The 10,242-nt window shown below is 52.2% G+C and overlaps 1 long non-coding RNA gene across 1 annotated transcript; it reads left to right on the top strand.

Moving 5' to 3' along the window:
* The first annotated feature begins 232 nt into the window (after window positions 1-232).
* LOC127038206 (uncharacterized) lies at window positions 233-9,212 on the top strand. Its single transcript, XR_007770602.1, has 2 exons — window positions 233-276; window positions 8,896-9,212. It is a non-coding gene; the product is annotated as an uncharacterized LOC127038206 (long non-coding RNA).
* The last annotated feature ends 1,030 nt before the right edge of the window (window positions 9,213-10,242 follow it).

The raw sequence follows: 10,242 nt of genomic DNA, 5'->3' as shown, positions 1-10,242 counted from the left end.
GGGAGCCTGGCTCCCAGCACTGCAAGCTAATCCCCACGGGTAGGTGGAGTACGTGCAGCTCTCCCAGCGCTGGCGCTGCGACCACACTCACACTTCAAAGCGCTGCCGCGGCCGCACTTTGTTGAGTGTAGCCATACCCTTTGTTGAAGGCACCTGATTTTTATTTCGGCCATAACACTGGGCAGGGTGGGGTGACCGTCTCACATGGTGTAATAACAGATGTCGCTCTGCCAGGTGCGGCGATGCCCAGCCACGCCCTGGACCTTGGCCAGTGATGTGAGCTTCTTTCAAAGCGTGAACTCCGGGGATTCCTTAACCAGAGATTTTGCTCTTTGTTGCTCCTAACACCCCCTTTCTCCAGAGAGTTAAAACCTGCTTCCTGGCTGGAAGGTGTTTTCTTTGTTTGCATGGGTCTGCTGGTTTGTTTATGGTAGGGCCTACCATGTGCACTGGACTGCGTGCTGGTTTGCTTCCTGTCATGCCCCAGCAGCCCAGGCCTTGAGATTTCCCCCCTCCATAGGGGTATCAATCTTGACCTGCAGACCCCCCATACTGTTCCCATCCTGGGCTCCCCCCACACAGCTTTTCCCGTGCACCTCAGTCCTGACCTGCGGCCCCCCTGCTCAGTCCTGAGACCGCCCCCCCGTGCAACTCTGCCAATGCACCTCAGCCGTTCGGCTCCCCTGGCTCATCCTGCCCCTGTAGCTTTGCCAATAAAACTCAAGTGCCTGCTAGCTGCTACTCCTATTATTTCACTTGTCACTGCCCCCCTTCCTTGTCACCTGCAGCCCCTCCTACATATTTTACTCCTGCCTGCCACCCCCACCCGATCTCAGCCAGTGTCCCTTACTCCCACCCTGCAGCACCCTCACATATTCCATCCCTACGCTCCCACCGCACAGTTCTCTCAGTGCCCCTCGTTCCTGACCTACAGGTCCCTGCTGTTCCAGTCCTGGGTTCCTCTACCCTTCCACTCAGCCCTGCTGACAGGGCCAGCTCCAGGCACCAGCCGACCAAGCACGTGCTTGGGGCGGCCAATCTTCGGGTTGGGGGGGCCCAGCTCGTGTTGCGTGATGTGTTTTGGTTTGGTGGGGTGGCGCTCGAGGGGTTTTTTTTTTGTTTGTTTCAGCTGGACGGGACTCAGGGGTTGTTTGTTTCGGCTGGGTGGCGCTCGGGGGGGGGTTGTTCAGGCAGGGCAGCGCTCGGGGAGGGAGGGTGTTTCGGCAGGGCAGCCCTTTTTATTTCTTTGGCATGGGACGGCAAAAAAGTTAGAGCCAGCCCTGCCTGCTGATGCCCCTCAATCCCGATCTGCAGTTCCTGCTGCTATTCCAGTTCTGGAGTGCCCTTAGCCTTAAATCCTTGAGCATTGCCCACCACGTAACCATCTCGCCCAGCCATCTACCACAAGCCAGTGCCACTTCCCTTGTCCTAGTGCTGGAGGTGCGCTACAGTTACTAAAACAGTGGCGCATCTTGCTATGACTATCTGATTTGCATTTCAGTAGCACATCCCCCTCTCCTGATCCAGACGGAGGCCCCTTTGTGCTGTCACTCTAGCCCAGGAGTGGCCAACCGTGGCTCTGGAGCCACCTGCGGCTCTTCAGAAGTTAATACGCGGCTCCTTGTATAGGCACCGACTCTGCGGCTCGAGCTACAGGCACCAGTTTTCCAATGTTCCAGGGGGGTGCTCACTGCTCACCTCATGGTTCTGCCCCAGACCCTGCACCCACTCCACCCCTTCCCACCCCTTCCCCTGAGCCTGCTGTGCCCTTACTCCTTCTCCCCCACCAGAGCCTCCTGCACGCCACGAAACAGGTGGTGGGGAGGGAGGGGGAGGTGCTGATTGGCAGGGCTGTTGGTAGGTGGGAGGCGCTAGGAGCAGGGGCGGGGGGTGGCTACTGACGTATTACTGTGGCTCTTTGGCAATGTACATTGGTAAATTCTGGCTCCTTCTCAGGCTCAGGCTGGCCACCCCTGCTCTAGGAGATTTATTGCCACATCTAAGCATATCGCATGCTTTAATATACTCCTGTTCATAACACCCCGGTGAGGCAAGGCACTGCTCTTAGCCCCATTCTACAGATGGGGCAACTGAGGCACAGATCCTCAAAGGTTTTTAAGTGCCTACTTCCCATTGATTTCAATGGGCGTTAAGCACTGGTGTACCTCTGAGAATGAGAGCCAAAGGTCAGACAGGAGTTCTGTAGCAAAGGTAAGAATTGAACCAGGTTTCCTGGTGCCCCAGCCTCTAGACAAGGAATCCATGATTCAGGTCACACGAGTCGATCAGAGTGTTTGATAATCTATGACCAATGCAAGGTGCTATGCAAACTCTTATCTATAAGATGGGGCCCCTTTGTCTGGGAAAGGGGCTGGCTCAGGCAAACAGTAGCGGATCTCTGGTTTGAATGTGGATCGGGGCAATTAGCCAGAAAGGGCCCTATCTTCCGAAGAGCACAGAGCCAGGTTTGCAAGCAGTCACGCCCACCATTAGGGTCAGACTTGTCATGTTGGGAGTGGAACGCTTTGACTCTAGTGCCCAGATTTTTCAGACACACTGCAGGCTCAGTTACATAATGATGCTGATGCACAACGGTCCGCGTGGCAAACATCTTTGCACCCATCGGGTTGGTCATAACACGGCGCGATGCGAAGGCCGGGATTTCAAAGGACTTCCAGAGAATCGGAGACTCTGGTATTCTGGCACTTACTGCCTTAGAAAATCTTGCAATGCCCCAAGGCATAGGTGGGTTTGGCGTAGTAAAGAACTGTTAAATCTGTCTCCGAAGTAACAAGCACAAGTGGTGTGTGTGGGGAGGACTGTGTTGCTCCAGCCGTGTACACACACACACACTACGGGATGTGTGCAAGACGGTGCTCTAATTTTAGCAAGCCTTGATTTGCACCGCTCACTTTTCCTGTCTCCCTGTATGGCCGGACAGCTCCCCTGGCATGTGTCTTAAAGGCAGAGTAACTCAAAGAGGGGAAGAAAGCCTGATTCTATCCATTTTGGGCCATATGTGTCTGTCCAATGCAACCAGCAAAGGGGATGGATGGAGACACACTAGGGAAATTCTGTTTCACTGTCTGCAAAGCAAAGGGAACTGGGAGTGTATCTACTCTGCAGCCACCACAGTCTGATCAGGTTTATGAGCACTGCAGGATCATGTACATTCTGTTTGCCTACAGTTTCCTGCTATAATTTCACAAGCATGTGGGATTTTCCGCCTAAACTGTTACTGTGCCGATGTTGAATGGCTGCGGCTGGGTTCCACCCCAGAGAAGGCTGAATTCAGTGCTAGCTGAGCGATCCCTGTGCAAAGTTGCTGGGCAGCTGCTGTGTTCCAGGCTAGAAGAGGCTGCATTTCATTTCTTGCTGAATTCCTACTCTATATACAGCCCCTTGTAAACACTTCGGGATCCTTGAGGATAAGAGGTGTTACACTAATGTCAGGTCATCGTTGTTACTGTTAGCTGGTCAGAAATTTTCCGATGGGATGTTTTTCCATTGGAAAATGCTGATTTTTGTCAAAAGCTAAATGTTTCGCTTCAATGAGTCAATTTAGACAAACGTTTGTTTCAAAAGAAAAACTGAAGAATGCATTTCCATCTGGCTGGAACGAAGCAGAACATTTTGATCTTTTTGGAATGGAATGCTTTGAATTTTTTCAGTTGCGATGACGTTTCATGACCATTTAGGATATAATTTTAAATATAGACGTTGAAACTGGAAGGAACCGTTTTCATGCCAATTTAAACAAACCATTGCGATCAACCAGAAACAAACAAATCCTTGCAGTTCTGCTTTGTGGCTACCTCGGCGTTCTTTGGCTTTCATTCTGTTCTGGAACAGAAAAGTATTTCATACTTGCAGGATTCTCTGTGAAATGAAAAATCCAGTTCTGGCCCAGCTCTGTTAGACAACATTCCCCTTTACTGGACACAGAAAGAGGCAATGAAGGTGGGATGGGACTCGGAGTAATTCAGTCTTGTCTACTCGGGCATGTCTACACAGTAAGAAAAGAACCCAGGTGAACTGACTTGGGTTTCACGGGGCTGAAAATGGCAGTGTAGACTTTCAGGCTCGGGCTGGTTCCTGAACTTTGAGATCCAACCCCCTCATCGGATTTCAGAGCCTGGGCCGAGCCTGAACATCTAACTGCTATTTTCAGCCCTGCAGTGGGAGCCTTGTGAGCTCATCGGTTGACCCAGGCTTTAAGACTTGCTGCCACGGGTGGGTTTGTGTGTGTGTGGACGTAGCCTCTCTGTGCAGCACGGTGCGGTCCTGATCTCAGCAGAGGACTCTAGATGCAACCGTAATGCACCTAACACAGGGACGACCATCCTCCTGTGGACTTTCTGCGAGTCCTATGAATGCTCCCCAGAGACTCAGCTTTGCACTCAGCACAAATACTAATGGCACCTAGCACCTTTGCCAGGGGCTGGCACAAATCACTGGCCTCTGCGTATCTTGCCCTTTTTCGGCCACTCTTTACTGTCACTGGACAGTATCTTATGTAACTTTACCAGGGTCTCTTATCTAAGCTTGGCTCTGGGCTCAGCTGCTGGGCCAGCTGGCCGTGTGCCTGGGTATTTATAAGGATGTCTGAGCTGGAGGCTTGGGTTGCAGACACTGAGTTCAGAGTGGCAGAGGCGGCAGAGCAAATAGGGAGCTGGGCTTGTAGCTGAAGCCGTGAAGCGGGACTAAAGAGTCCAATGCCTGTCTGTACGGGTCCCTGCTGGAGAAAAGTTACAGGATCAGTGCCAAAGGCTCCAGGCTCTCCTCTCAGGTCAGCATGGCTAGATCCTGCTATGGAGGGACAGAAGAGAGCCTTGGCACCATCCCAGTTCTGTGCTTGGGAGGGAGCTAACCTAGGACTCAGGAGACCAGGGGTCAAGTACTTGCTCTGCCACAGCTTCCCTGAAAAACCTTGGGCAAATCACTTAGGATATGCCTACAGTGTCATTAAATGCCTGCGTCAGAGGCTTCGGGCTCCGGAGCTGTAAAAGTGCAGGGTAGCTGCTCAGGCTGGAGCCCGGGCTCTGGGACCTTCTCTGCTATGCCTCTGCTCCCTGTCTGTAGAATGGGGGTAATACCTCCTCTGTGGATAGAGACCGTAAACCTTTACGGGACAGGGATTCTCTCTCGCTATGTGCGTATGCAGCACCATATGTGGAGGCCTCTGGGGCACTCTGTCCTATAAATTACTGATGTATGTGAACCAGGAGCACAGTGATCCATGGGATGGATGGACCCAGAATCACTCTGGTTGTTTCAATGGGCTCTGAGACCCAGTCCACTGGATGTGGCTGTGAGACCCAGCAACCTTGTTTCACGTTGGCCACCAAACAGCAGCCCAGTGGGATGGCCATTGATTGCTGCCTGGATCCATCCGGGCCCATGAGCTAGTGAGCAAACTCTCCTTTGTTCAGACCAACCCACCCAGGAGCTCCCTAAGAGACCCTGGGTGGATCACAGCTGCCACCCAACCAGACAGAGGGTGACCCGGCGATTAACTTTGCTTTCTGCCCATACTTGGCCACATCCCTGGGCTCACCTTTCCCCTGGTTGGCTGTGGCTGCTGCTGCACCTGTCCCATGAGCTCAGGGGCTCATACAGCTGGTGTGCCAGCCAGGGAGGCATGCCCGCCTGCCACTCATGGGCTGTGCAGGGATATCAGTTGCTATTCATGCCCCCACAAAGCATGTTGTACAAAGTTCACAGCATCCTCCGTTGCGTCTGCTCTCAGATCTGTGGACCACGTCCAGCACCTTGTGGGTAACCTACGGCACTCGAGCATTCACTCATTAAACCTCCCGGCGAGGCAGAGGGGAATCTAAGGTCAAGTGTGCCCAAAGTACCCCACAGCACGGGAACCAGAATCCAGGGGCCTGGAGCAAGCATCACACGAAGTATTGCTTGGAGCTGGTTGAAATGCCCAGGAGATCTCATTGAACGAGGGTAGGATACAGTGATCTTCCCAGCGCTGTCAGGGCAGCTGCAGCAGGTCAGCTGGTCATCCTCACCACATCCCCCCGCCCACGCAGGGTCTTCTGTTTGGAAATGACTCCTAAGCCCCTGCTGTAAGCAATGAGGCTGGGTACGTCAGCCATTCCAGAGTGCCCTGGTGCAGCCTGGGGATATATTGAAATGGATAGTGCGGAAAGAGCAGCAATGATTCACGCCCCACGGAACTGCTGCAAGGCCAAATGATACAACCAGGCAGGGATGCCCAGAAGGATGGGACAAATGGGGCAATTTGCCCAGGGTCCCGCAGGGGCCTCCAAGAGTTTTTTTCAGGGGCCCCTGGAGCGGGGTCCTTCATTCACTCCGGGGGCCCCAGAAAACTGTTGCGGGGCCTGGGCCCCCAGAGCTTCTTCCGCGCCGAATTACCGCTGAAGCGGGTGCCACAGGCTGCTGAAGACCCCAGGCCCCCTGAATCCTCTGGGCGGCCCTACAGCCAGGTCATTGCATGTGATCCAGACAACTATTTCCTTGCCTGGTGTAGATGGATCCCAGCAGTTCTGCCTCCCAGCCGTTTTTCTGTCTACCTGTTGCGTCTATAAGGTCACTTTAGTACCTGAGCACGGCCTCTCCTGTTGTAAGCTGTAGGCTGACGTGAATGATGTGTTGGAGGGAATGGGACTGTTTAGCAGGGGGTGGCTGGCTTGCCTGGCAATTGGATAACTGCGTCAGTGTGTAAATGTTACTAGAAGTCAGTGCCATCAAAGCCCATTTGGTGGCTTACATGCAAGGAGTGCAATAGTCTCTACTAAATGGTGAAAACGGCCACCATAACTGAACATTGGACCTTGCAGTTAGAAGGTGATAAAATTCTGGTGGCGATGTGCAAGTCAGACTAGAAACCAGCTCCCTTTGCCATAGTCGGGATGGTGTTGCACGGCTAAGAACAGGACCAACAGACTTCATTCACTTCAGGATGCAGAGAAGAATCCACCTCACCCCTGAGAGTGGATCTGTTGAGAAAGCAGGTGCTATTTCTACAGAGTCCGTTTTTGGAACAGAACCAGCTCTGACTTGTTTGTGGAGCTGGCTGGGGAAAGGTGTTTGAAACCTATTTTTATAGTGGACATTGTTGGTGAAAATGGATGATTTTTGGTCCTTTGCTGCAGAAAGCCATTTTTCATTGAAAGCGAACGTTTCGATGGAAAATTCCCAACCAGCCCTAAGAGTTTGCTCTTCCCCAAAGCCGGATCCAAGGCGTTCATTGAAAGAAAATCCTTTTCGAAGCTGATTAGTGTATGTTTTAAAACACAGCTGGAGCCAGGTGACTGCAGAGGACTGGTGCAAGTGAAGAACATGTCACTCAGTAACCAAATCAACCCAGCTTATCGTCTGTTGCACAGCCCATACCTATGGGCACCAGTCCAGCCCTGGCAGGAAGTCAAGTGGTGGGATCTAATCCAAGAACAGCTAGAGCTAGGGGAGCTGCAATCACACATTGGGTACTGAGGGCAGTAACTTGCAATCAGAGGGTGACAGAGGCAGCTGGCTCTGTGCTGGTTGGTGTTTGGGGTTGCACTGGTTCCCACGGGGCTGGTGGACGTGTCGGGAAGCTGCTTTTCGACGTCAGCGCTGTGTGCAGCGGAGAGATAAAGAGCGCTTCCCAGAAGAGCTGCCTTTCCAGCTCTCCACTTGGCCCATCTAAGGGTTTGCATGTTCCTTTTGCGTTACTTAATTAGACTCTCTCACAACCTGCCTGGGAGTCGCAGCAGCCTGATTTTACAGATGGGGGAAACTGAGGCACACTGCAGGACTATACTTTGCCCATGACTGTGGAGTGAATCAGTCACAAAACTGGGGATAGAACCGAGGAATCCTGGCTCCCAGTCTCCTGCCCTAACCGCTTAATACTACGCAATGGGTGTGAAGACCCCCAGAGCTACTAAAAGAACCAAGGAGTCCTGACAACTAGTCCCCTCTTTTTACACTAAAAAGAACAGGAGTACTTGTGGCACCTTAGAGACTAACAGATTTATCTGAACATAAGCTTTCGTGGGCTAAAACCCACTTCATGGGATGCATGCAGTGGAAAATACAGTAGGAAGATATATATAATTTTCCACTGCATGCACATATACACTATAACAAGAGTGATCTGTTAAGGTGAGCTATTACCAGCAGGGGTGGAGGGGGAACAAACAAACCCACCTTTTTGTAGTGGTAATCAAAATGGCCCATTTCTTGCAGTTGACAAGAAGGTGTGAGGAGCAGTGGGAGCAGGGAGGAGGGAAATAAACATGGGGAAATAGTTTTATTTTGTGTAATGACCCATCCACTCCCAATCTTTATTCAAGCCTAATCTAATGGTGTCCAGTTTGCGAATTAATTCCAATTCAGCAGTCTCTCGTTGGAGTCTGTTTTTGACGTTTTTTTTGTTGTACTATTGCAACTGACACAGTGGTGATGTGAAGCCCCTCCCTCTGCTTTCTCCCAAACTGTTTCTTTGTCTTTAGAGAAGCATGAACATGGGTGTAGCCTAGTCAAGCGCCTGCCAGTTTTTCTGCATTTGCTTCTGCCTTAAAGAAAAGTTGCTTATTTCAATTTAGCTTCAACCTATTTCTGAGTAACTTAAGCTGCACTGAATTAAGCCTGGCTCAAGCCAGAGTAGGGGCGTCTACAAAGCCATTGGCACCGCTTTAATGAAAGTGCTTGAAAAGCTCCCCTCGCTCCACACTGGATGGAGGAAGCTCCGGCCTTTACTTCCTTAACTAGCAGCATTTGTTGTCCAGGGGCTTTGCCTTGCTAATGAGCAACTGACAGAGAGGGGACTGCAAAGAAACTGACGCCTGAGCTATTTGCCTCTGCAACAAAAACCATTTGCCAAGGTCAAGGCCAACCTCTGAGCAGCTCGTGCTATTTTTCCTTCCCTAGAGGCACCTGGGCCCTGTTCGTATCAAGAAAAACAATCCTGCTGCAGGTAGCAAATACTTGCCACTCACTTTCACCCACATCTCTGGCTGGGCATGAAGCGCTCTCCCATGGGATCCTAACGAGGCGAGGGGGACCTGGAGGAGCGAAGCGGGAATGCTGTGCCTGTGGCAGGGGCCTCGTTGCGATATGGTCGCTCTGGGCAGGTCTCTGCCGCTGTTGATGAACTGTGTGGCTGGGGGAGAGGCTGGCTCCGTAGGCCGTGCTGTGTCACCTGGCGTTTTGCTGCAAGCAGGAATAAAAGGGTCTTCTTCCCCCTCCCCATGCCTGCCTTCTGCTGCTGAGCCCTTTCTCCCCAGGGGCCGACTTCCCAGGGCTCAGAATCAGCCCAGTGCCCTTCCCGCAACCTCCCATGTTCACTACAGCTGTGTGGGCCAGGTTTCCCAGTGGGCAATGCCCTGGCCGGGACTAGGGAAACCTGAGTTCTTTAGAGCCACCAGCGACCTTGGGCAAGTCACTTCTCCTCTGTTTGCCCGCCCAGCTTTACCTAGATTGTAAGCTCGGGGCGCAGGGACGGCCTCTCACTAGGTGTTTGTACAGCACGCAGTTGAGTCTGCTAGGTGCTAGTCTACAACCAGCAGTGACTAACTCTACGCCCATATCTGTCTCGTTCTTAAAGAAACCTGCCCCACACACGAAGCCTGGAAACTGCAAATCAGGGACTCGCTAAAGCCATCAGATTTATGCAACTTTCTAGTACTCACTCACCCTCCCTTGTTCGAGGCCAGCAGCAGTGTTAATGCCCACTTCATCTAGGAAGGTCCCGTGCAGCATTTCAATTGTGACCCTCAGCGTACCTTTCCCAGACCTGAAGATGCGCTCTGAGTAAGCTTGACAGTGTGTCTCTTTGCAAGGGCGCCGAAAGTGGGGGAGGGAGAGGAGTTAGTGGGGGGGTGGGGTCTTGGGGGAAGGGGTGGGGTAGGGGCTCAGGGAGGGGGGGGACAGTTTGGGTGCCGGTGGCCCCCTCCCGCACTATATGAGAGCTTCTGCCGTTTCTGTCTCTTTTGCCAACAGAAGTTGGTCCAATGAAAGATGAGACCTCCCCACTGTGTCTCCAATATCCAGCCTCATGGTGAAATTACCTAGCACGTGGTGGTATGTTGCCACCTGGTAGCACCATGGGGGCCTGTAGTGGGACTATTTCCCCACCAAAGGTTTTTAAAGCCAAGTTCGGTAACTCAGGTAATAGACTCCCCTGACTACTGGGTCCGTAACAGAGCTGTGCTATATTTGAGTGATTAACCACTGGATCTGTCTACCATGGGAAGTGGTGGCATCTCCATCTTTTGA

The sequence above is a fragment of the Gopherus flavomarginatus genome, chromosome 20 (assembly GCF_025201925.1).
Source record: "Gopherus flavomarginatus isolate rGopFla2 chromosome 20, rGopFla2.mat.asm, whole genome shotgun sequence".
In the NCBI taxonomy this organism is placed as follows: domain Eukaryota; kingdom Metazoa; phylum Chordata; order Testudines; family Testudinidae; genus Gopherus; species Gopherus flavomarginatus.
This window is presented reverse-complemented; position numbering and strand designations above follow the sequence as displayed.